Source organism: Solanum stenotomum, chromosome 11 (assembly GCF_019186545.1).
Source record: "Solanum stenotomum isolate F172 chromosome 11, ASM1918654v1, whole genome shotgun sequence".
Taxonomy (NCBI): domain Eukaryota; kingdom Viridiplantae; phylum Streptophyta; class Magnoliopsida; order Solanales; family Solanaceae; genus Solanum; species Solanum stenotomum.
Window position 1 is genome coordinate 47,725,309 of NC_064292.1, and position 27,928 is coordinate 47,753,236.

Sequence of the window (27,928 nt, forward strand, 5' to 3'; positions counted from 1 at the left end):
GAATCGTTAACGATTGCTCTAATGATCTCTTTGTTCATCAATCAGGAATAGATCTGAATATTTTCATAGCCTAACTGATGATGAGGTTGTCGAGTACGAGATTGACTCCGGGAATGATGGTTGTACCAAGGTTGTTGATGTTACCGGGCCTAATAGAGCACCGGTCTCTTGAGGATATGGTGTCGAAGGTGGCCAAGATGGTGGCTACGGTGATGGCTGAGGTGGTATCCGTGGATACAATGATATAGACAGTGGCTATGGAGGTGGATACGGTGGAGGCGGCGGTTATGATGGCGGAAGAGGTGGTGGAGGAAGAAGTGAGTGTTTTTAGTGTGGCGAGTTTGGCCACTTTGCTAGGGAGTGTACCCAAAGTGGAGGTGAGGGCAGCGGTGGTGGACATTGTGGTGGTGACCACACTAGATTAATTTGTATTAAGAGAAGACTCAGTGAGTGAGAAAAAGAAGAGAAAGAGTGCTTTATATAGCGATTTCTCAAAGGGATACATTTAATTTGGTCAACTAATTATTAAATACATTTGAAAAAAATAATTATTGAATTATTGACTAACAATATATATAGTCAATACTTTTACTAGTTTGCTAAAAACTAAGATTACATAAATTTTGACTAGGAAAATTCTCTTAAGGTCCACTAAGTTTACTTATCAAAAAGAATGTTTTCATTAATCATAATTTCATAATCAGTAAACAATACTTAAAGGTAAGTGAATCACTAAAAAGGAAAATTTATTACTTTAGTTACAACTTAAAATTCAATAAATATTCTCTTTAATATTTATTGAATTTTAAATACCTAGGATCATGGGTCCTTTTTCAAAAATAAATAAATGATATTGATACAAAATTTAAAAAAAAATTGGACTTATTTAAATTTGATATAGAGTATTTAATTAATCTAATTTTGTACTTTTTTTTTTGTGTGTGGTGCTTTCTTGTATTTGTCAGTGTCCGTTGATATGCTCCTCTTTTAGTTATAGATGTAGGTCAAGGTGACTGAATCACGTTAAATTTGAAACATTAAGGTAGATTTTGAATATACTAAACCACTGAACCAACTAGTCTTATGTTCAAGGGATTATATTCTACCTCCGATTTACCTGATCAATACACAACTAAGGAAAACTAATTACACACGACACCCTCATCTTTTGACTCCCCAATCGAACAATGTGACTAGATAAAATTTATCCAATTGAGATTCTTATAAAAGATAGAAAAATAATACAACGAAGACGACATAATTAAATTTCTAAATTAATACAACATTACTTNTTAATTAATCTAATTTTGTACTTTTTTTTTGTGTGTGGTGCTTTCTTTGTATTTGTCAGTGTCCGTTGATATGCTCCTCTTTTAGTTATAGATGTAGGTCAAGGTGACTGAATCACGTTAAATTTGAAACATTAAGGTAGATTTTGAATATACTAAACCACTGAACCAACTAGTCTTATGTTCAAGGGATTATATTCTACCTCTGATTTACCTGATCAATACACAACTAAGGAAAACTAATTACACACGACACCCTCATCTTTTGACTCCCCAATCGAACAATGTGACTAGATAAAATTTATCCAATTGAGATTCTTATAAAAGATAGAAAAATAATACAACGAAGACGACATAATTAAATTTCTAAATTAATACAACATTACTTCTATCATCGGGAGATATATGAGAAATAAGAAAAGATTTATGTACTACTCCTTGTTTTTCCTTACAAAAAAATCAAAATGGGAAATTAAACTACTTCTTTTAATAAATGTAATGCATGCGATACTTGATAACAAATGGGGATAATTTCACTTGCTTCCAGGCGGAGCAAGTATGAGTTCAAGATTGAGCTCATGATGGAGATTCTTGTTATTTATATTAGGATTTTCTAGGTTATCCTCTTTTGATGTCGGAAAATTAAGTTTAGCTTTAGGGTAGTAACACATCCTCGCTGCCTTTTTGAATGTCTTCGCTGCTTCTTCTTTCATGGCATATGTCCCAAGCCAGACACGTACCTTCTGGATGGGGTTTGTAATATCATCTATGTACTTCCCCGTGGCCTCTCCCTAACACCCTTATATTGAACCTCAATTGGGGTTACAACCACTGTCACTGTAGCTACAAGGTCATTTTCTAGGTTATCCTCATTTGACATCGGGAAATTAAGTTTGTCTTTAGTGCCGCGATACATTCTAGTTGCCTTATCATAAGCCTTTGCGGCTTCTTCCTGTGTATCAAAGGTTCCAAGCTAGACACATATTTTCTAGTTTGTAATAACAGCTTCGTACTTCCCCTATATTGAACCTCAGTTGGGGTTATAACCACCGTCACTATAGCTACAATGCAATTTTCTCTCTTTGCCATCTGAAAATATATTAGGAATTTAATCTGAAAATATAGAAGAAATATTTTGTATACAGAAAAGGTTGAGTGAGTGAAAAGGATGATGAAGATTGATTTATATAGTTGTTTCTCATGGGATACATTTTGTCTAGTAATGAATTTACATGACATTTGACTTGTTTTAGTAAAATACATTAAACATACAAGTTGCTTGAAAATGAAAAAATTGACTCTTCTAAACAAAATAGTAGAAATAATAAATCGCATTCCAAATTTATTATTCGTTAGGCTACCTGTAAATATTTAAATTAACTTTTTTTCTAAAGCAAACAAAAAAATTCATCCCTTTGAACAAAATATACTCTTAGTTAAATAAATTTTTTACGTTTTATTATGATAGGTGTGAATAATATATTCACATTTAATTTTTATCTCTTAATACATGACTTGACATTATAAAATTGCATTTTTTATTCAGTATCTTTTTTCTATTTTCCTAATGGACCATGCCCCACTCGCCTTCATCAAATAAAGGAAAAATATATATAATTTTTATCTTCTTGTTTTTTAAATGTTTACTCAAGCAAATAAAATAAGGAGATCAAAAAAAAGTTTTAAAGAGTATTTTGGGGAAACACCAATCCATTTACAAATGTTGAATTTCATTTGCATTTTGTATTTGATAGGTTAAAACTAAATAAGGTTTTGTAAAAAGAAAAAAAAAAAGAAGAAAAACAGGTTTTGTCAAATACTAGAAATATTTTTTAATAATAGAGTATTTCGACTATGCACAAATAGACCATGTATTATACATTTCCTAATTCCATCTCGCGGATTTATTTCCATTCCGTCTGGTTTGCTAGATGGTGGAACCTTCTTTCTTACTTATTTGCTTGAGTTGCAAAATTATTATTTTTATAATTAATTGACAGACCAGTTCTGAATTGTTTAGGCATAGAAAATCAACAAGAAAAATAGATGAAACAATCTACATATTAAATGTGTATGCACAGTGTAATTAAACAACTTTTTCCTTTACGAATATAATAACCACTAATCAATCCATATCAACACGTAAATTTCCTAAAACTATGAAGTTCGATTTGCTCTACAAACATGCTTATAATTAATACCAATGATAATATAATGTTGTATAAATTTCATGAAGATGTGAGTAGTTTAATTCAAAATTTTAAAATATTACATATATAGATGCGGTGGAACATAAAGGAGAGATGAAGAGATTACAATTAATAGACATCTGACTCAACTAAGAATATTTTAATTATACATATTTCATTCTACATAGGTGTGGGATTCTTCGGACGCCCAAGGGCATTTCGGTCAATATCATTTTGGTTGTCTAGGGTATTTTAGGTATTTCACAGATATTGAAAAGTGTGTGCTGCATCTGCAATGCTACTTTGCCGACCTCTTGTTCTTCCAATGCTCAAGCTCTGTGGTCTCCTTCTCATATTCCATCTTCATCTCCAATTGTAATCAGGTGTCCGTTTTTTCGTATATTCTTTCGCGATAATTGTTTTTTCCTATTAATTTCTCTTATTGCACTTGTTTGTGCGTAAATTTTTCATGAATTCTTACCTAAGTACGTTTATGTGACCTTCACATAAATATCTATAAATTGATACTCCAACTATTGATTTGGATGATTATTGTTTGGTGACTCTCCTGATTAACTTTCTCATGTATTTTGCTTTAGAAAATCGCTGATGGAAATACCCTAATGATGTTTTCTTAGTATTATCTTTTGGTACAAACTAATTACAGAATTAGTCATGTCTGAGGCAAAAGTTCTTCGCCTAGCTGTTGGTATGTATCAACTTCTGGTATTTGCTGATTCCTCAACAGGAAGTTTTTCCCAGGAAACAATATCATTTTGCTTGAGATAATTCTCTGGACCCCACTTGTGAAATTACACTTGATACGTTGTTGTTAGTTGAGGTAATCCTTGATTCTTTTAAAGGAAATTCACTTATTAGCTCTATTATATCTTAATCACAAACTTCGTTTCCAAGGGATTGTGTAACTTTGGTTATATTTAGCGAGGAAATCCTTCACTACTTTTCCAGTGTCGATGTTCCACCATTAGATCCATGTCAAGGATATCTGGCTTGAATCCGACCCCATTTCCTGTTATCTGATGAAGACCTAGTTTTTCACCATTCAATATATTACTTTCAGTTTGCTCGAGTCCATATAAGCACAACGTTAACTATTTTTGACATAGGATTGTTCTCAATTTCTTGACATGGGATTATCTTGGACGTTTACCGATTCTGTCTCGAGGAATCAAGAGTACAACATTAAAGTATATATTTAACTTGACATTAGGATTTTTGTATTTAAGATATTGTCCAACACCAGTATTCCCATGAAAAATATGTCAAAATTACCTAGAGTTTCTTCCCATATTTCAGGGCTTGTTGTGTCAAAATGATCCTGCTTTCGATATGAAGCAATTGAGAATTCTGTAGTAAAACAGAGAATACATTAATTAACTTAAGTTTCATAAAATTTCCTGAGTGTTTGCAGGGTTGTAAAATTGTTGAAGCATGAAAGCATTAGGTGTAGATTCCAAAAGTTCATAAGCCTTCTTAACAGTGCCTCTCAGTCCTTAGGTTGGATCGTTGAGGATTAAATCGACTCTAAATGCTCTCATTTTCCCTCTCATTTCCATGCTCGTGTACGAAGGCATTTTCAAAACCATTTTGTAGCCTTTCATTGCTACCATAAATGCTATAGAACGTCTTCTAATTATAAATAATAATCAAAAAGCATGTCAGAGATCAAAATAATTGTGTGCTCAATATGTTGTCATTGTTTTGTTTTAATTTCCAGATGTATTAGATATTAAGACCAAGCTAATCAATTTTCAAACTACACACAAGTAATTACCTGTGAAAATTTCTCCTTTGTTTCAGACTGGTGCAATACCTTTTACTTTTTGTTTTCTATCATGTTATGAGGATTATACATTTTTATTCATGTATGAACAGATTATAGAGGCTTTATAGACTGACTGAGTATAGAAGTTTATTCTGCATATTTTTTCCATTTACTCATAAGTAGATAACTTTCTTTTGCTNTTATTCATGTATGAATAGATTATAGAGGCTTTATAGACTGACTGAGTATAGAAGTTTATTCTGCATATTTTTTCCATTTACTCATAAGTAGATAACTTTCTTTTGCTTTAGCCGTTTAGTTTACTTTATTGATCAATTTGCCTTCAAATTATTTGTTTAGTAGCTTTTATATGTCTTTACTTTAGGATAGCCCTCATTTTATCTTACGTCTCTGGATATGATTGATTCCTTTATATAATTGAGGTTTACAAGTGCTAAGTTAGGTATCAGTGCAGTCCTTTAGTGTTGTTGTTTTGTATAAAATAGTTGAGGTTTGATTATTCGAATAAGCTTAGGTTTAATTGGAATTTGGCCAAGGGGAGTGGACAGTTAATTATCTCCCATCTCTTTGATCGGAGTTTGAAGTATGGAAAATCAAACAAATTCTCCATGCCATGGATTGTTCTCCAGGCAAGTATCAGCATTGTACTGCAGAAGAAAGTAGGCCATGAAACATAAGTGCTGAAAAATGGCTGATACAAAGAAGGGTCTAAGACCTCAACATCTTGAGTTAAAATCTTTCTAGAAGATTGATAGTTAATATGAACATTTGGAATGTGGCGGTCTTGGATAGTACAACCGTAATGCTGTCAAATGCAAATCTTGAATCCCTTTTTGCAAAAATTTAATTTTATACTTTGACTTCTCAGTGTCTCAAACTCTTAGTTATGTTGTAAAGTGTCCGTGTTTGCTTCTTAGCTAGATACATTATGTCAACTCATATGCTCGGTTCATTTGATTTGTCACTTTATTTCCTAAGTGAATTTTTTGAAGAAGAATCTTCATGAGAAATTCTAACGGCTAAATAAAGTAGGACACTGGCCCGTGCCTTGCACGGGCACACAACATCTAGTATAATTTATAAGTAGTGAATTTCTTTTCTATTAACATGTTGTAAACTTTTTAAGGCGTCTTATTTTATTCAACCCCAGAATTTTTATTTTGAAAAATCAATATTTGTTGGCTATTGCATTATTCGTAAAAAAAAATTAAAATCTAACAAGGCGCAACTAATAATTTATATCAGCTTATTATAATAAGGAAAAATTATGTGGTTAAGCAAATTTATACTGCTTAATTATTGGGAAAAGGGTCTGAAATATATTCGAACTTTGACCGAAATTATTGTTACGATACCAAATTTTATGGAGGACCTTTTACCCCCTGCACTATTTAATAGTGTATTTTAAAGGTATATATGTGTCCACGTGGACATCAGAAAAAATTGCATCATTATAAATAGTAAAGTGTCCACGTGGTCACATAGATACCTTTAAAATACACTATTAAATAGTGCAAGGGGGTAAAAGGTCCTCCATAACGTTTAGTATCGTAACAACAATTTCGGCCAAAGTTGGAGTATTTTTCAGACCCTTTTCCCTTAATTATTCATCATAGCTATAGTTTTCTATAATTATCACTCGCGACTAACACTAAGCGTTAAATATGTGGGCGGACTTCGAGTTTGTATAATTCGACGTGTTAGTATAATTTGTATAATTCACAACTAATAATTCTTCGTTTGATTTGTATTTGTATATGACAGTGATTTCCTTTGGTTTTTCAGTTTTATTACAAAATAACATTAAATGTTTTTTGTATAACTTTTTAAAGTTTCTATAAACGTGTAGTTTTCGTATTTTGTATAATATAATTTGTAGAATATAATCTATATAATATAATTTGTATAACTGTTCAGATGTTTGTGTTTGTATAAATTTGTTATTTCGAGTTTTATCATATTTGTATAATTCCGAAATTTGTATTAGGGCTAACGCTCAAGGGACGGGCTATTCTACATAATACGGATAGGTGTATAGACTTTTTATTCTTACGATCCTATCATTTCTGCTTCAGCGGAATATTCTGATTTGGCTTTAGCTGCTTCATCTATATCTTCACATTATTCAAATGATCCTAAAGCGGACCTTTCCTTTGTGTTCGTTGTAGGTCTGTGCGAATTATACAAATTATTGTCTCCTCTCGCTCGCCTCTCTCCTCCCTCTCCAAATCTCACCTGCCTCTCTGCTCCCTCTCCCATTCTCGCTCACCTCTCTTCTCCCCTAACATGTATCTACGGATCGTAATTAGCAAACTATAGTTATTGAGTAAAATTAAGCTATTTTTGAGTGACTATATGTGAAAATTTCTTTTATAATAATCAAGTTCTTTATGGTCTAGTTAACTATATGCTTATTCCCATATCAATGTACTAATAATTCTTTTAGAAAATGTAAAATTCAACAAAAATAAATAAGAGCTTGCTACTTTAAGATGAAACTGAAAGATGAATTACAACCTCCAAAAGTTGGACCATAAAAATTCACCGAAATATAATTCTATATAGAAAAACAAAAGACAAAAAAAGATGCATCAAAGAAGACATTATTAAGTTTTTAAACTATTAACATTTTCGAGGTTATCCTCATTTGTTGGGGGGAGGGGGGCGATTAAGTTTGGCTTTAGAGCTGTGATACATCTTTGTTGTTGTATCATAGGCCATTGTAGCTTCTTCTAGTGTTTTGAAAGTACCAAGCCAGACAAGGACCTTCTGGATGTGGTTTGTAATCTCAGCTCTGTACGTCCACCGTGACCTCTTTCTTTCTAACACTTCTATACCGCACCTTGTTTGGGGGTACAACCACTGTGGTGTAACCTTGTATCTACGAGTTCTCTATTGAACCAAAGTTTTCTTTTCTCCATTTTTCATGTACTGGTTAGATTACTGACATATGACATAAGTTAAATTTAACGACTAAAATTTAAGTGATCAAAGTAATTTTTTAATCATTGAGTTAGACTCGAACCCGATCAATTAGATCGTAGTTAAAAGGTCAAGTCTTAAGTATGAAAAGTGTGTCAGATGTGAATTAAGGTGCTAACCGAACTATAGCACAAATCGGGTAGAAAAGTTTTTCATATATATGAGTTTGATTAAGGTCCAACTTCAAACAAGTATATCTCCTAAAATATGAAGAGTTACATTATTCTTGGATCATTAAATGGGCTGCAAAAATAAATAAAAAATAATTAGTCATTTTCTTCTATGTTCCTACTGATCTCTCTTCAGCATGTTCATTTTTATTCTCTTACTTACTTCTTTATTGCTCCTTTTTAAGAAGATCTGAAAACCACAATGTAGTTAGACTACTACTAATAAACCAATAAAAAGTCGTGAATTTCTTGAATAATTAGACATGTATACGAATTACAATCAACGAATTAGCATATCTAACTATATATGACAAATACACAAATAAGCTAATTACATCATATTTAACTACAATATTGTTAAGGCAACGGCATATATAGAAGGCAATTACATATATCCCTTCAAGTGTTTGTCAAATCGACTTATCTCTACATACAGGGAAGTCAAATCCTTTAAGAGAGTTGAACAACGAAATCTTAAAATCACGATAAAATTTTTGTTAGAAAATGTGATATATCCAAAATGAATATTCAATGGCTAATGTTTTTACAATAAGTTTGTCAATCAATTAAGATTGTTTGTTACTTTTTATGAGTTGTGTAATGAAAACTTTGCAGCTTGTTGGGACCTTCGTTGTATAGGTAGACTTTCTTTGCCTTGGGTCTACAGAGTATAGATATCTCCTTTCTACAAAATAACAAATACATAATCACTACAAAAAAAAATGTGAATTACATGGGGATTATATATGCAAATTCATAGGAAAATAAGTTTCCTTCGGCTTTTTCTATAAAATAAGAATTCAAAAGTAAAATCTTCATAGGTAATTATTTCCTATGAATTTCACAATCTCCAACTAATTTACTTAGGGATTTAAATTCTGCATATACATTACTTGCGAATTTTCTTGCAAAAAATATTTAAAATATCTCAGAAGTTTTTAGTAAAATTATTATTTTTATAAAAAAAAATTCTTACCAATTTATTCGCAAGTACAACCGCAGGAAGATATTCAAATAAATTTCTTTAAACAGTATTAATTATTATCTCCTACCATGAGATTCCATGTCCACTCATTTATAGTTGCTCCTTGAAATTTCGTTCTACCAATACTCTAATTAAGTCATAGCATTATACACACTAAATATTTGGTGTCTTTTTTCAATGTGGAACAAAAGATACCATGATCGTACACTAATTTTCATTGTCTTTCTCCAATTTGATTAATTTTTAAAGCTAAATTTAATTAATTTAAATGAGTACTTAAAATACCATATAGATAGTTATAAATTACACAAAAGTACTCTAAATTCACCTCATATCAATATGGTAATAAAATATATCTTAAAAATTGGCTAAAGTTCATATAATTTGACTCTTAAAAAGTAAAACATGACAACTATTTATATATTTAAAATAACTCACTACTATCCAACATATCATGAAAATTTTATGCTTACACTTCCTATGAGATAATGTCCATAACTAAGCATATTAAACATAAACAAAATTTAAATTATGCATACAAAGTTTTTATAAATAAAAAATAAAAAATATAAATAAATTTATAACTTTAAATTGCAAGAAAGTTATAATCACTAATTGATAGTATATCTTATTAAGTATCTGTGGTATTTATAATTTAATTTATCTTTTAATAATTATATTTTAACATACTTAATTATAAATTTGCAAATAAATATCATTTAATAACCTACTATATATAGTGAAATTATATCAGTTTTAATGCTAATAAAAAAATATCAATTGGATATACAAGTAAAAATTATTTATTTTTCAATTAATATAATTTATCAATGAGGGGTGAATAAACTTCACATTAATAATATATCGAATTTTTCTATACATAAATGTAATGCTTGACTTATTCAATAATACACAATTTAATATAAATAATATTACATCAAAATTAATTATATTTATGATAGTTATTTTTATATTGGATAAATAACTAGCCATATAATTTAATGCTTTCTATCTTCTGAATAAAAAATTGCAAGCAAATAAAAAATAATNATAAAAAAGGTGCATCATATAATAAATAATATGTTATAAATTGAATACAATTAAAATAAAATTTACTTTCAAATGGTGAGAGTCTTTACCCTGTGAACCTCCAAAAGTTCAAGAAATTCAAGAATAATATCATTAATTAATATAGCATAACAATCAACACCAAGGCCACCACCGTTGGAGTATCTACAACCTCTTCCGCCATCACCTTCACTAGGGAGTGTACCTAGAGTAAAGGTGACGGCGGTGGAGGTGGTAGATATGGCGACGGCGGTAGCCTTGGTGCTAGTGGCCACGCTATATTAATTTATATAAAGAGAAGACTCAGTGAGTGAAAAAAAAAGAAGAAAAGTGTGATTTATATAGCTGTTTCTCAAAGGGATAGATTTAATTTGGTCCATTAATTATTAATTACATTTGAAAAAATAATTATTGAATTATTGACTGATAATAAATATAGTCAATATTCTTAAGATTACGTGAATTTTGACTAGAAAAATTCTCTTAAGGTCCACTAAGTAATTTTCTTATCAAAAAGAATATTTTCATTAATAATAAGTTTGTAACCAAATCAACAATACTCAAAGGTAAGTGAATCACTAAAAGGGAAATTTATTAGTTTAGTTACAACTTATATAATCTTTGGTAACAATAATTTTTTAAATCATTTTGTGAATAGAGAAGGAAAAGGAGGAGTGGTTTATATAGATAATTTTCAAGGGATTTGTGAGTTGTTTTGGAAAACAACTTTTAAAACAAGCGGAATTTTCATCTTACGTGGAGAGTGGTAAATATACATTTGTATCTTTCTACTCTTGTGAAACTATGTGTCCAATTGTCTTTTTCTATTTCATAACGGGCCACGTCCCACCCCCTCACAAAAAAGCTAAAATCTTTTCCTTTGGCTATTTAATTCGTCCCTTTTATTCTTCCAAAAATGATTTAAATATTCTTAAATTTTGAATACACAATTAAATAAAAATATCTTTCTTCAATAGTTTGATTCAAAAATATTTTTTCATTTTGTAGTCGATAGGTTAAAAGCAAGGTTTTATCGATTTAATATTTTTCAAAAATAGAATATTTAGTTTATGCGTAAGTAAACTACGTATTATACGTACACGAAAAATATAACCGTTAATTTAGTTGGTGCCGTAAATTAATCGCTATTTTAGTTTAATAAAAAGCATGTCGTTTTGCGTTGTTATTATATAATCAATAGACTATATATTTCTTTTTAGGTCATACAAGCACGTATCAGAAAATAGTTAACTAATCGACTAAAAACGTGATTTATATATTATAATAAGCTAACATAAATTATTAATTGTGCTTGTTATATTTTAAAAAAGTTTTAGGAATAATGCAATAGCCAACAAATAATTGATTTTTTATATAAAAAAAATCAAATAAAATAAGATGCATTAAAAACATGTTAATGAAAGGAAATTCATTACTTATCAATCATAAACATGAAAAAATAATCTTAATTTAGACAAATTTTCAAAAATCGACAAGAAAAAAGTTTTTAAGACTACTTAATTTTATAAATAGAAACAATTTTGTATTGATATATTTATTTACAAAATTCATTTAGCTACAATTTTTGGCATGTCAATTACAATCATACATAGAAACCAAATATAATTTTAATTAAATAGTTATCCAAAAAACCGTTTCGAAAATATAATTATTCAACAATTAACTAATGGGTAGTATTACTCTAACTATTTACTAGTTACCTAAAAGCTAATATTACGTACATGAATTTTGACAAGAGAATTCTCTTCAAGTTCACCATTTTTACTAACCAAAAATTGTTTTCATGGTAAGTAAATCACTAATAATGAAATTTATTAGTCTAATTACAACATAATCTTTAGTAACAATGATTTATTAGTCCACTTATGGAATGGTATTGATATTATTGATTTAAAAATAAGAAAGGTGATACGTGAAAGCTCATTAGTTGAAGTCGGCTACACCTTATTTGAAAAATTGAATTTTCTTAGCCGGTCATATGATAAAAATTTATTTTTGTAACTGATGTTATATGAGTGCATGTCTTTTTGTCTTTTTTATTCTTTCAAAATGGCAGATGTCGTTCTTACAAATTTAAGCAACATTTTTGTATATACATATGTAGCACCTCAGAAAAATAATCTGAATTTAAATTTAATACTTTAAACGAGTATACCTTTTGATCAATAAAAAGTTATGGTGTGCACGGTATACCACATTACACTAGTGGATCCACTTAGTTGAGGCATGCTATATCCCGGCAAGTTATAGGACAAATCTGGTAGCTTGGGCGAGACGTTGTATCATCACATTAGCTCATAGTGATGGTTTTCGGTTAGAGAAACTCCTAAAGAATTATATTACTTTATATATATAAATTGAGTTATTATTGTATTTCTTTAACACATTGAGGTGCTACCTACTGTTTTAAATGCTTTATATAAACTACACATTTACTATTGTTTATTTCTACAGTGAGTTGAGTATTCATGAGTTAAGTAAAACTGAGGTAAGTGTTTCTTTCAGTATTCATTTCAAGCTTTATGTCGTGTTTAGTTTTCCCTAGCATGCTCGTACATTCAATGTATTGATTCCATTTGGCCTGCATCGTTTTATGATATAGATACATGTAACCAAGATTAGCATCCAACACCTCGTTGATCTAGTCGAGCATTCAGAGTCAGTTGGTGAGCCTCATTGCTTTTCGGAGGATCCCTTTGGTTATGTTTTGTGTTATTGCTTTTGGCTATTTCAGTTGTTAGGTTGATCGGGGGTCTTGTCCCGACATCCCTCTTAGTATCTAGAGGCTTCATAGACAGTTAGATATGAGTTCTTTAGTCTTGATATTTCAGTTGTTTGATCTAAAGACTTGAGTTACCATTTTGGCTAAGTTGAATGTTATTTTCTAAACATTCTCAGTTTATCTATTCAGACAGTTTATTTAAGATTGTATTTAAGTACATTTTATGTTGAGTAAGTCTTTCGCTGAGAGTCTAGCCTGGCCAAGGGTTCTCTTGGGACCAGCAATGGTTCTTGAATGTCAGTCCCACCCAGGGTGTAGGCTCGGGGCGTAACAGTACAATCATATTTAATTTGGAAATAATTCAACAAAACCAACAAATAATTGTTCTTTTAAAAATAAAAATTCTAGGATTAAATAAAATAAGCCATGTTAAAAAGCTTATGACATTGTTAATCGAAAGGAAATCCATTACATTACTTGTCAATTATATACATGATAAAATAAAATTAGTTAGTTGAATTAGAATTCCTAATACCCACAACACAAAAAATCTTTAAAATGCATAATTTAGTTAACAGAAATAATTTTGAATTGATATGGTTATACTACATTTTTTGCATATCAATTACAATAGCCCAAAGAAACAAAATATAATGATGCAAGCATGGCGTGACAATATTTAAATAGTCATTTTAAATAGCATCCAAAAATTCAATTGGAAAAATAATTATTGAATGATTTACTAATATAGTCGTTACTCTAACTATTTACATAAAAGCAAAGATTACGTGAATTTTGAATTGGGAAGTTCTCTTCCACTAGTTTACTTGCCAAAAAATATAGCCAGACACAATTGGTGCAATCACTGCATAATGACCATCCTCACCACATTTGTAGCAATCACCACCACCACCTCGGTGAGTTATATATATAGATGTCTCTCAAGAAATTGTTTTTGTGAAAAGAAGAATGAGTGAACAGAGAAGAAAGGGGGGAGTGCTTTGTGTATAGAGGACTCTCAAGATTTTTTTATTTTATTTTATTTTTTTGTGAAGAGAAGAATGAGTGAACAAAGAAGGAAGAAGGAGGGTGATTTGTATAGACGTCTCTCAAGAAAAAAAAAATTGTATGTGAATAGAAGAATGGGTGAGTAAATAAGAAAAAAGAAAAGTGATTTATATAGACACTTCTCAAGGATTTTTTCTTTTTGTGAATAGAGAAGGAAAAGGAGGAGTGGTTTATATAGATGATTTTCAAGGGATTTGTGAGTTGTTTTGGAAAACAACATCTAAAACAAGAGGCATTTTTATCTTACGTGGAGAGTGGTAAAAATCTATTTGTATCTTTCTACTCCTGTGAAACAGTGTGTTTAATTGTCTTCTTCTATTTTATAACGGGCCACGTCCCACCCCCTCATAAAAAATTTAAAACCTTTTCCTTTGGCTATTTAATTCGTCCCTTTATTCTTCAAAAATGACTTAAATATTATTAAATTTAGTATATACAATTAAATAAAAATATCTTTCTTCAATAGTTTGATTCAAAAATATTTTTACTGTTTGTAGTTGATAGGTTAAAAGCAAGGTTTTGTTGATTTAATATTTTTCAGAAATAGAATATTTAGTTTATGCATAAGTGGACTACGTATTATATGTACACGAAAAATATAACCGTTCATTTAGTTGGTGCCGTAAATTACATGTTATATACGATAAATGTAATTGTTGTTTTAGTTTAACAAAAAGTATTATGTCGTTTTGCGTTGTTATTATATAATCAATAGACTATATATGTCACGACCCGAGTCTACACCCTAGACATGGCCGGCACTTAAGAACCATTGCTGGTCCCCAAGCGAACCCTCATCCTGGTTGACTACAAGTGGAAGACTAACTTAAGCATGCAAAAGCTTAAAACTGAATAAAATTCAATAAACTCAACTTTTCAAAACTTTAACTCAAATGAACAACTTAGAATAAAAATAATATATTCAACTCGCCATAAAATAGGCATTTAGGTCTTTAAAACATTTAATAAAATAAATGAATAATACAGACTTCTCAACTATACTGACTATCTATGAAGCCTATAACTGATAAAGATGAAAGTCGGAACAAGACCCACGACATCCTGACTAAACTGAAAAGTAAATGAAATCCTCCGAAAAATAAGGAGGCTCACCATAGTTAACTCGAACTCTTGGATGTATCAACGAATCTCTTGTTGATGATCCTGAATACATGTGTCTGCATCATGAAAAGATGCAGGCCAAATGGCTCAGTACGTGGAATGTACGAGCATGTAAGGAGAATTCTAAAAGATAAACATAAGCTTGAAATTTGATAAAAAGGAAACATACTTACCTTTTCTCAAACTTACTCAACTGAAGGAATACTCAAGGATACTCAAAACTACTCAACTTACTCAACTCAGAAGTACTCAAGGATAAGATACTCAACTCAGAAATTAGATACTCAACTCAAAGATATGATATTCGACTCTAGGTACTCAACTCAATATAAAGCAACAATACACATGCAATATATGGAAAGCTTTATAAAACAGTAAAAACAACTCAGTTCGTTAAAGAAAATGCAATAACAAACTCAACTTTACTTATATAATAAAGTAATATAGTTTCTGTGGGAGATTCTCTAACCGACAACCATCACTACGAGCCTAAGTGGTGATACATCATTCTTACCATCACACTGCCAGACTATCATATACTTTGCCGTCATATAGAACTACTTAACTTAGTGGATCCACTAGCTTAACTTATGTGATTATCTAAAAAGTATGACCCATTGATACCCATGATGGCTACATGGTTTATGGAAACTTGAGTTAACATGAAATCGCATCCCCATATTGGTGCTCAATACTACTCCCAAAAATATACTTAGCTCATATGTTTTTAAAACAACTTTTTTCTTTGGTTTGAGATAATTACTCAAAACTTAGCTTAAAAGCTCTCTTGGAATCGATGTTCCCTTTCTTGCTCAACACTCTTTTGGAAATCTCAGTTTCCTTTCATCTTAAATGTGAAAACATTTACTCTTGGGAAAATACTTAGTTCCCATATATCATTTTAAATAAAATGAACTTTACTCTTACTCTTTACTCAACTTCAAAGCTTAAGTCTTAAAACAAAGTTTAAATATTTGTAAAAAATGTCACGACCCGAGCCTACACCCTGGACGTGGCCGGCACTCGAAGACCATTGCTGGTCCCCAAGCGAACCCTCATCCTGGCTGACTACAAGTGGGAAACTGATTCAAGCATACAAAGCTTAAAAACTGAAATAAAAGTTCATAAGACTTAAATACAAACTTTAAGTCCAAAGAAAACTATGTATAATAAAATATATACAACTCGCCATAAAAAGGCAACTTTAGTCTTTAAAACATTTAACAAAATAAATGAAGACTTCTAAAACTCTATTGTCTATCTATGAAGCCTCTAAATGACAATGATGGAAGTCGGACAATACCTACGACCTCCTAACAATTGAAAGTAACTGGAATCCTCCGGAAGCAATGAGGCTCACCATAGCTAACTCGAACTCTCGGATGTATCAACGAAGCTCCTGTTGATGATCCTGAATACCTGTGTCTGCATCATGAAAAGATGCAGGCCAAATGGCTCAGTACGTGGAATGTACGAGCATGTAAGGGGAATTCTAAAACATAAACATAAGCTTGAAACTTGATAAAAAGGAAACATACTTGCCTCTTTTCAATCTTACTCAACTCAAGGAATACTCCAAACTACTCAAACTTACTCAACTCAGAAGTACTCAAGGATAAGATACTCAACTCAGAGATTAGATACTCAACTCAAGGATATGATATTCGACTCAAAGATATGATATTCGACTCTGGATACTCAACTCTGGATACTCAACTTTGAATACTCAACTCAATATGACTGAACTCATTTCAATATAAAGCAATTTAAAACAAGTGCAATATAAAGAAACAAACTGTTTAAAAACATGCTGTGAAATCTGTGTGTATGCAAGGATACAACATAACTCTGAAATGTATATAAAAATACAATAAACTGATGTATATAAAAATACAATAACTTCTGTGGGAGTTTCTCTAACCGACAACCATCACATAAGAGCTATAGTGATGATACAGCGATCTACCTCACGCTGCCAGCGCATCCTATACCCGGCCAAAGGTATAGGACCTGAACTGCCTAATGGATCCACTAGTCTATTTCGAAAAAGGTTCATCTAAAAAGTATGACCCTTTTCTACCCATGGTGGCTACATGGTTTATGGAGGCTGTGAGTTGTCTAAACTCTCCCCCATATCGGTGCTCAATACTACTCCCAAAAATATACTAGCTCTTATGTTTTAAAAACATACTTCTTTCTGCTGATTTGAGATAATTGCTCAAAAACTTAGCTCAAAGGCTATCTTGGAAATCTCAGTTTCCCTGCTTGCTTCATTTAGAAAGCTATTACTCTTTTCTGAAAACTAGCCCGAAGGCCCTTTGGAAATCTCAGTTTCCGTTCTTATTTAAATGTGAAAACATTTATAAACTCTTTGGGAATACTTAGTCCCCATATACTTTTGAAGAAAAAGACTTCAAACTTTACTCTTTACTCTTTACTGAACTCAAAACTTAAGTCTTAAAACAAAGTTAAAACGTTTGTAAAAGACTTCTTAAAATATGGTTCATACCGAATTATGGACATGAACTACTCAATGCAAGGTTTTCAATAACCATAGATAGAACTCAAATACTTGGAACTCAAGAACTTCAATGATATTACTAATTTCAAGAATGCTCAACTCAGAGGGTTCGTGCGGAATTATAAGCATGAACGACTCAACTCAAAGACTCAAAGATACTTCTCTTCTCAAGACTGCTCGACTTATAGGATTCATGCGGAATTATGGGCATGAACAATTCAACTCAAAGACTTTATGGGTAACATGTAATAGTCCCATGCTTAGAAATATAATCTCAAAGGGGATTAGGAACTCAATACTCAAGACTTAGAACTTGAAGATACTACTCCTCTCAAAGATACTCAACTTCTGGAGTTCATGCGGAATTTATGGGCATGAACGACTTGACTCGTAGGTCTACATAACATTATGAAACTCATGTATGTGACTCTTCTCATTCTCTGACTTACTTCCTCAAAACTTAGTTCAAATCGATAGTTGATCTCAAAGGATTCACAATTGAACTCAAAGGCTTCCTTGAACTCTACTCTTAACTCTCTCTTGAATTTGAATTATGAATTCAAGAGTTATGATTCATGATATGAAGGATCTCAATAACAATATAGCTATTCGATAATTAGGAATATAACTTTTAAAAGAAACGTGAATTCAAGAACTCAAAATCAACTTATCTCAAGAATACTCAAATCTAGGGAAAGTTTCCTAGATTACTCTTTTACTGATCTGAAAGTAGATGTAGGGTGTGAGGACGAACTAGTCCAACACTATGATAGCCTTACATACCTAGAAGAACAAGATTATTGAAGAATCTTGAAGAATCTTTAAGAATCTTGAAGAAGAACTTGATTAGAAGCCTTGAAACCCTAGCTTGAAGGTAAACAATCAAGAAGACCTTTCTTGAGATTCTCGAGTTAGTTTCTTAAAATCTCTATAGCCAAAAATTATGATTTTCATGAGTGAAGATGAAAATCTGATTGTTTTGAGCTTTTTATTAGTCAAGAAATTCGTTGATGGTTTTCTTGGAGGTAAAAAGACAAAAACCGATTATTTTCAATATTTTCCCGTCGGCTAATTCGTAACAGCACTGTATAGGTTACTAAAATAGTCATAACTTTTTACTCAGATATTGGATTGACGTGAAATTGGTGGGGTTGGAAAGTAGATTCAATTACCTTTAATTGGATAGGTTATGGCTCACGTAACTCTTAATATTCTAAGAGATATGGTCGTTTAAAGTTGACCTAAGCAGAATCTTACTTCAAAACTTAATAAACTTCAAGAACTCATCAAGAACTTAAATCCATAAATTTCAAGAACGAAATTACGTTGGATAAATCATGATTGGCGTGTGGGTGAAAGAACCCAACACTATGGAAGCTTACATACCTCTTAGGGATCAAATCCATGGCGAAATTCCGCTACAACACGCAAAAATCTCGACGAACGCTTGATCCTCTCCTCTTTTCTCCTCTTTCTCCTCTTTTCTCTTCTTGAACTCTCAACTAAAACCCTAGGTGTATTTTAGAATTATTAAACTGAACCTAATTAGATTAGACCCCTAAAATATTACTAAAAGCGAATTAAATTTGTTTTGGTAAGGAAAAGACCAAACTACCCCTCTAAAACCCGGTTTTGACTTTCCTTAACTGGACAACCTAACTTCAAAAGGCCATAGCTCACTCATCCGACCTCGAAACTTATCAAACTCGGCGGCGTTGGAAAGATAATTCAAAGATGTTTCCTACGGTAACTGGTAGAACACCTAAATCATCCTGAGCTAGGAGTTATGGTCGTTTGAAGTCAACCCAAAACTCATACTTAGCTTAACTAGTAAAATTTCAGATTTTGCTATTTGCAATTTAATTCTTTTTGGAACTCAAGGTGCTACATCTAGTGACCTTAACACTTAAGAAATTTTAAATTCCTCGGTAAAATCTCACTCACTACGATGAACGGTTCGAGTCTTAGTTAAAAAAAATTTCTGGGGTGTTACAAAAAACTTCTTAAAAATATGGTTCACGACGAATTATGAACTTGAACGACTGAATGCAAAGTTTTCAATAACCATAGATAGACTCAAATACTTGGAATTCAAGAACTTCAATGATACTACTAATTTCAAGAATGCTCAACTCAGAGGGTTCATGCGGAATTATGAGCATGAACTACTCAACTGAATGACTCAAAGATATTTCTCATCTCAAGACTGATCGACTTATAATGTTCATGCGGGATTATGGGCATGAATAACTCAACTCATGGACTTCATGGGTAATAGGTAATAGTCCCATGATTACGATTATAATATCGGAAGGGTTAGAAACTCGATACTCAAGACTTAGAACTTGAAGATACTACTTTTTTCAAAGATATTAAACTGATGGAGTTCATGCGGAAGTTATGGGCATGAACGACTTGACTCAAGGGTCAAAATATCAATAAGGAACTCAGGTTTACAACTCTTCTCATTCTCAAACTTACTTCTCAAAACTTAACTCAAATCGATGGTAGATCTCAAAGGATTCACAATTGAACTCAAAGGCTTTCTTGAACTCTACTCTTAACTCTCTCTTGAATATGAATTATGAATTCAAGAGTTATGCTTCATGGTATGAAGGATCTTGTAATGATAAAGTAGACTCATGAATACATTCTCCTCACTCGTACTCACTTGCTCGAGTCTTGAAACAAGTTATTAGAAATTGTAGAAGACTCCTCAAAACGACTTAAAAGACATTCTTAGAATGTTCAAAAGAATTCTCAAAAACTTAATTCTTAACTCTACCTTGAACTTGAATCATGGATTCAAGGTTGTGATTTGTGATAGGAAAGATTTCATGATGTTTAGGATTGATTTTAGATAGCTAAACATGAAAAAAGATCAAAAATTCACTGCTTGGAAGCTAGTCCACAACGCGGAGACGCATTTAAATAATTGGTCGCGAAATAACTTTTGAGGCAGAGAGGTCCGTGACCACTTCGCGACGCGAAGACAACTTTATGAAATGGGGAGGCAGGTCCGCGATGCGAAGCCAAGTGCCAGATTTGCCCGACTTTTCTCTTCTTAGCTTTTTAACCCAAAATCGCCTAAATTCGATTCTTTTGCTCAACTTTTCTTTAGATTCAGATAACCATCACATGTACACAAGAATCTAACTCAAAACTACTCTATAAATTGAAACAATAATCTCAAGAACTCCTAAATCTCAACACAATTCAAGAATGAAAGCAAATTCAAGAACACATATCAATTACATTAGATTTTCAACTTTCTAGAACGAACTTAACGCTGAAATTTACAAGATTGGCGTGTGGGTGAACAAACCCAACANGATAACCATCACATGTACACAAGAATCTAACTCAAAACTACTCTATAAATTGAAATAATAATCTCAAGAACTCCTAAATCTCAGCACAATTCAAGAATGAAAGCAAATTCAAGAACACATATCAATTACATCAGATTTTCAACTTTCTGGAACGAACTTAACGCTGAAATTTACATGATTGGCATGTGGGTGAACAAACCCAACACTATGGAAGCTTACATACCTGAAAGAATTATCCTCTTGAAGCAACTTGAAGGAAAACCTTTGAAGGAGAACCCTAGCCTTAGTTTTTTCTTGAATTTCTTGAGCGTAGAATCTTTGGAGTGAATGAGATGGCTTAGATTTAAGAAAACTGATTTTCTACACGTTTAGGGCAATTTAGATGACCTCCTAAGGGTTTTTAGGACTAAAATACCCCTAAAGAAATAATTAAAACGAGCTGGGAGTCGGAAAGATCTTTCACCAGGCAGTGAGGTCCGTGTTGGCTTCGTGTCGCGAAGCTACTGCCAGGTTTGCGCGACGTTAGTAAATCCATCATAAATTTTTACTCAGAGTCGTTTGGAGTCAACCCAAAACTCATACTTAGCTTAACTTGCAAAATTTCAGATTTTGCTATTTCCAATTCGATTATTTTTTGAACTCAAGGTGCTACGTCTAGTGACCTTAACACTCGAGAAATTTTTAATTTCTTGCAAAAATCTCACTCACTACAAATAAGGGTTCGAGTCTTAGTTCAAAAAAATTCTAGGGTGTTACAATATATTTCTTTTTAGGTCATACATGCACGTATCATAAAATAGTTAACTAAACGACTAAAAACATGATTTATATGTTATAATAAGCTAATATAAATTATTAATTGTGCTTGTTATATTTTTAAAAGTTTTAGGAATAATGCAATAGCCAACAAATAATTGATTTTTTATATTAAAAAAATGCAAGGGTCAAATAAAATAAGATGCATTAAAAACATGTTTATAGAAAGGAAATTCATCACTTATCAATTATAAGCATGAAAAAATAATCTTAATTTAGTCAAAATTTCAAAAATCGACAAGAAAAAAGTTTTTAAGATTGCATAATTTTATAAGTAGAAATACTTTCGTATTGATATATTTATATACAAAATATATTTAGCTACAATTTTTGGCATATCAATTACATATATCATTTTAAATAAAATGAACTTTACTCTTACTCTTTACTCAACTTCAAAGCTTAAGTCTTAAAACAAAGTTTAAATATTTGTAAAAAACTTCTTAAAAATATGGTTCACGACGAATTATGAACTTGAACGACTGAATGCAAAGTTTTCAATAACCATAGATAGACTCAAATACTTGGAATTCAAGAACTTCAATGATACTACTAATTTCAAGAATGCTCAACTCAGAGGGTTCATGCGGAATTATGAGCATGAACTACTCAACTGAAGAACTCAAAGATACTTCTCATCTCAAGACTGATCGACTTATAATGTTCATGTGGGATTATGGGCATGAATAACTCAACTCATGGACTTCATGGGTAATAGGTAATAGTCCCATGATTACGATTATAATCTCGGAAGGGTTAGAAACTCGATACTTAAGACTTAGAACTTGAAGATACTACTTCTTTCAAAGATATTAAATTGATGGAGTTCATGCGGAAGTTATGGGCATGAACGACTTAACTCAAGGCTCAAAATATCAATAAGAAACTCAGGTATACAACTCTTCTCATTCTCATACTTACTTCTCAAAACTTAACTCAAATCGATGGTGGATCTCAAAGGATTCACAATTGAACTCAAAGGCTTTCTTGAACTCTACTCTTAACTCTCTCTTGAATATGAATTATGAATTCAAGAGTTATGCTTCATGGTATGAAGGATCTTGTAATGATAAAGTAGACTCATGAATACATTCTCCTCACTCGTACTCACTTGCTCGAGTCTTGAAACAAGTTATTAGAAATTGTAGAAGACTCCTCAAAAGGACTTAAAGGACTTTCTTAGAATGTTCGAAAGAATTCTCAAAAACTTAATTCTTAACTCTACCTTGAACTTGAATCATGGATTCAAGGTTGTGATTTGTGATAGGAAAGAATTCATGATGTTTAGGATTGATTTTAGATAGCTAAACATGAAAAAAGATCAAAAATTCGCTGCTTGGAAGCTAGTCCACAACGCGGAGACGCATTAAAATAATTGTTCACGAAATAACTTTTGAGGCAGAGAGGTCCGTGACCACTTCGCGACGCGAAAACAACTTTATATGAGTACATGTCTTTTTGTCTTTTTTATTTTTTCCAAATGGCAGATGTCGTTCTTACAAATGTAAGCAACATTTCTTTTTTATTATATATATATATATATATATACTTTAAACGAGTATAACTTTTGATCAATAAAAAGTTATGGTGTGCACGGTATACCACATTACACTAGTGGATCCACTTAGTTGAGGCATTCAATTCCCGACAAGTTATAGGACAAATCTGGCAGCGTGGGCGAGACGTTGTATCATCACATTAGCTCATAGTGATGGTTTTCGGTTAGAGAAACTCCCACAGAATTATATTACTTTATATATATAAAGTTGTTATTGTATTTCTTTAACACATTGAGGTGCTACCTACTGTTTTAAATACTTTATATAAACTACATCTTTACTATTGTTTATTTCTGCATTGAGTTGAGTATTCATGAGTTAAGTAAAGCTGAGGTAAGTGTTTCTTTCAGTATTCATTTCAAGCTTTATGTCGTTTTTAGTTTTCCCCTCGCATGCTCGTACATTCAATGTACTGATTCCATTTGGCATGCATCGTTTTATGATACAAATATAGGTAACCAAGATCAACATCCAACTCCTTGTTGATCTAGTCGAGCACTCAGAGTCAGTTGGCGAGCCTCATTGCTTTCTGGAGGATCCCTTTGGTTATGTTTTGTTTTATTGCTTTTGGCTACTTCAGTTGTTAGGTTGATCGAGGGTCTTGTCCCGACGTCCGTCTTAGTATCTAGAGGCTTCATAGACAGTTAGATATGAGTTCTTTAGTCTTGATATTTTAGTTGTTTGATCTAAAGACTTGAGTTGCCATTTTGTCTAAGTTGAATGTTATTTTCTAAACATTCTCAGTTTATCTATTCAGACAGTTTATTTAAGATTGTATTTAAGTACATTTTATGTTGAGTAAGTCTTCCGCTGAGAGTCTAGCCAGGCCAATGGTTCACTTGGGGCCAGCAATGGTTCTCGAATGCCAGTCCCGCCCAAGGTGTAGGCTCGGGGCGTGACAGTACAATCATATTTAATTTGGAAATAATTCAACAAAACCAACAAATAATTGTTCTTTTAAAAATAAAAATTCTAGGATTAAATAAATTAAGCCATGTTAAAAGCTTATGACATTTTTAATGGAAAGGAAATCCATTACATTACTTGTCAATTATATACATGATAAAATAAAATTAGTTAGTTGAATCAGAATTCCTAATACCCACAACACAAAAAATCTTTAAAATGCATAATTTAGTTAACAGAAATAATTTTGAATTGATATGGTTATACTACATTTTTTGCATATCAATTACAATGGCCCAAAGAAATCAAATATAATGATGCAAGCATGGCGTGACAATATTTAAATAGTCATTTTAAATAGCATCCAAAAATTCAATTGGAAAAATAAATGATTTACTAATATAGTCATTACTCTAACTATTTACATAAAAGCAAAGATTGCGTGAATTTTGAATTGGGAAGTTCTCTTCTACTAGTTTACTTGCCAAAACATATAGCCAGACACAATTAGTGCAATCACTGGCATAATGACCGTCCTCACCACATTTGCAGCAATCACCACCACCGCCTCGGCCACCACGACCACGACGACCATCACCGTCGGAGTATCTACCACCTCCATCGCCATCGCTTTCACTCTGGGTACACTCTAGGTACCCAGAGTGAAGGCAATGGCGGCGGAGGTGGTAGACACGTCGACGGTGATGGACGAGGCGGTGGTGGTGGCGGCTGCTTCAAGTGTGGTGAGGACGATCACTATGCCTGTGAATGCACCAATGGTGGTCATTGATCACGACTTGAAGTCCTGGCTGCTACTAAAAACAAAATTAACTGAAGGAATTTTTGTATGTACAGATGACTCAATGAGTGAAAAAGAAGAGGAAGAGTGATTTATATAGTCATTTCTCAAAGGGATACATTAAATTTGGTCAACTAATTATTAATTAAATTTAGAAAAAATAATTATTGAATTATTGACTAATAATATATATAGTCAATACTATTAACTATTTAGCTATAAGTTAAGATTACGTGAATTTTGACTGGAAAAATTCTCTTATGGCTCAGTACTAAGTTTACTTATCAAAAATAATATTTTCATCAATCATAAGTCCATAATTAATCAATAGGCATAATACATAAATGTGCCCTTTAACTTTGCTTCATTTTACGTTTATGTTCTACAACTTTGGATATGCACAAGTAGACACTAAATTTGTATAAAGTTGAACAAGTAAACACATGAGTCTTACATGGCACAATACACGTAGGACACCACGTAGGACAAAAAATGACATGTAGGATGCCATGTAGGACATGTGTGTCTATTTGTTCAATTTTATACAAGTTTAAGTGTCTACTTGTGCATACTCAAAGTTGAAAGGCATAAATGTGATTTGAAGCCAAGTTAAAGGGCATATTTATGTATTATGCCAAATCAATAATACTCAAAGGTAAGTGAATCACTATAAGGGAAATTTATTAGTTTAGCTACAACATATATAATATTCAATAACAATAATTTTTTTTAAAAAATAAGTAACGTGACATGTAGTGTAATTACCTTGTATCTTCGAGTTCTTTTTTGGACCAAATTTCTCTCGTTTTTTCAATTTCTTGCTTGGATTATTGACATATGACATAAATTAAATGTAATGACTAATATTTAATTTATCAAAGTAATTTCTTAATCATAATTTATATGATAAATACATTATATGTTAGGAAAAGTAATTTATCTCCCTTCTTGTTTGTCTCTCACGCAGGATTTTTATCCTTCTTTCTCATTTTAAGTTAATTTTTTTATTGTATTTTTATTTTTTAACTTTCTCTTTAACATTTATTAAATTTTAACTATCCAGGAAGGAACATAGGTCATTTTTTAAGTAAAAAATAAATAAATTATATTAATATAAAATTAGAAAATAATTGGACTTATTTTAATTTGATATAGAGTATCTAATTACTCTAATTTTATAATTTTTTGTGTTTGGTACTTTATTTTGCATTTGTTGGTGTCAATTAATATGCTCCTCTTTTAGTTATGGATGTAGGTCAAGATGATTGAATCACGTTAAATCTGAAACATTAAGGTGAATTTTGAATATGTTAAATCATTGAACCAACTCTAATTTTGTGTTCAAGCGATTTTATATATATCCTACCTCTGTTTTACTTAATAGATGCACAATTATAAAGAAAATAAACTACACACGACCCCTTCATCTTTTCCCTTGTCAATAGAACAATGCAACCAAATTAAAATTCATTCAAGTGAGATTCTTATAAAAGAAAGAAAAAAAAAAACAACAAAGTAAACATAATTAAAAATCTAAATTAATATAACATTACTTCTATCATCTTGAGAAATAAGAAAAAATCTTTGTATTATTTTTTGCCCTTGCCAAAATCTAAAAGGGAAATTAAACTATTTCTCTTATTAACTGTGATGCATGGGATACTTGATAACAAATGTGGACAGTTTCACGAGGGATCAAGGGTGAATTTAAGATTGAGCTCATGATGAAGATTCTCATCAATTTTATTAGGATGTTCTAGGTTATCCTCATTTGATGTCGGAAAATTAAATTTGGTATTAGGGCCGCGATACATGCTTGCCATATTGTCATATACTCCTTCTTCTTCTTTCGTATTAAGGATTCCAACAAGACATGTACCTTTTTGACAGGATTTGTAATATCAGTTTCGTACTTTCCCTTTGGCCTCTTTCTCACACCCATATATAGGACCTCAATTAGGGTTACAACTGTCGTCAAATTGACTATCCCGACATACATGGAAACCAAATCTTTTAAGAGAGTTAAACAATGAAATCTAAAATCACGATAAAACTTCGGTTAGAAAATCTGATATCTCCAAAATAAATATTCAATGGCTAATGTTTTTACAATAAGTTAGTTGTAACATCTTGCAATTTGAAATAATTATTAATTACATTTGAAAAAATAATCACCATTACACAATTTTTTGTCAAAAAAATTTCTCCATAACTATCAAGATGACAAAGAAGACCACAAAATTTTAGATCTGTAAGAAAGATAATAAAAATTATTGCCAAAAAAAATTCATAACTCGCTAAAAGGAAGACCTATTTCTTTTTTGGGGAACTATTAAATTTTTTAGATGAATTTGAACAAAAACTACAGGAATAGATCAAGATAAGATTAACTATGCATGTGGCAACGCGTGTATATCACCCCTTAATACATATGTGGGTATGACATATTAAATAGGTATATATTCTATTTTAAATTAGTTCAGAGGTGTCATAGGACCTCCGCAAAGTTGAAGTGTGTAATAGCAATTTCGGTCATAGTTGAGATGTGTTTTGAACCATTTTCCCAAGAAAA

General features: G+C 31.6%; 1 pseudogene; it reads left to right on the top strand.

Annotated features, from left to right (window-relative positions):
• Nucleotides 1-2: 2 nt before the first annotated feature.
• LOC125845997 (glycine-rich protein 2-like) lies at nt 3-25,347 on the top strand (annotated as a pseudogene).
• The last annotated feature ends 2,581 nt before the right edge of the window (nt 25,348-27,928 follow it).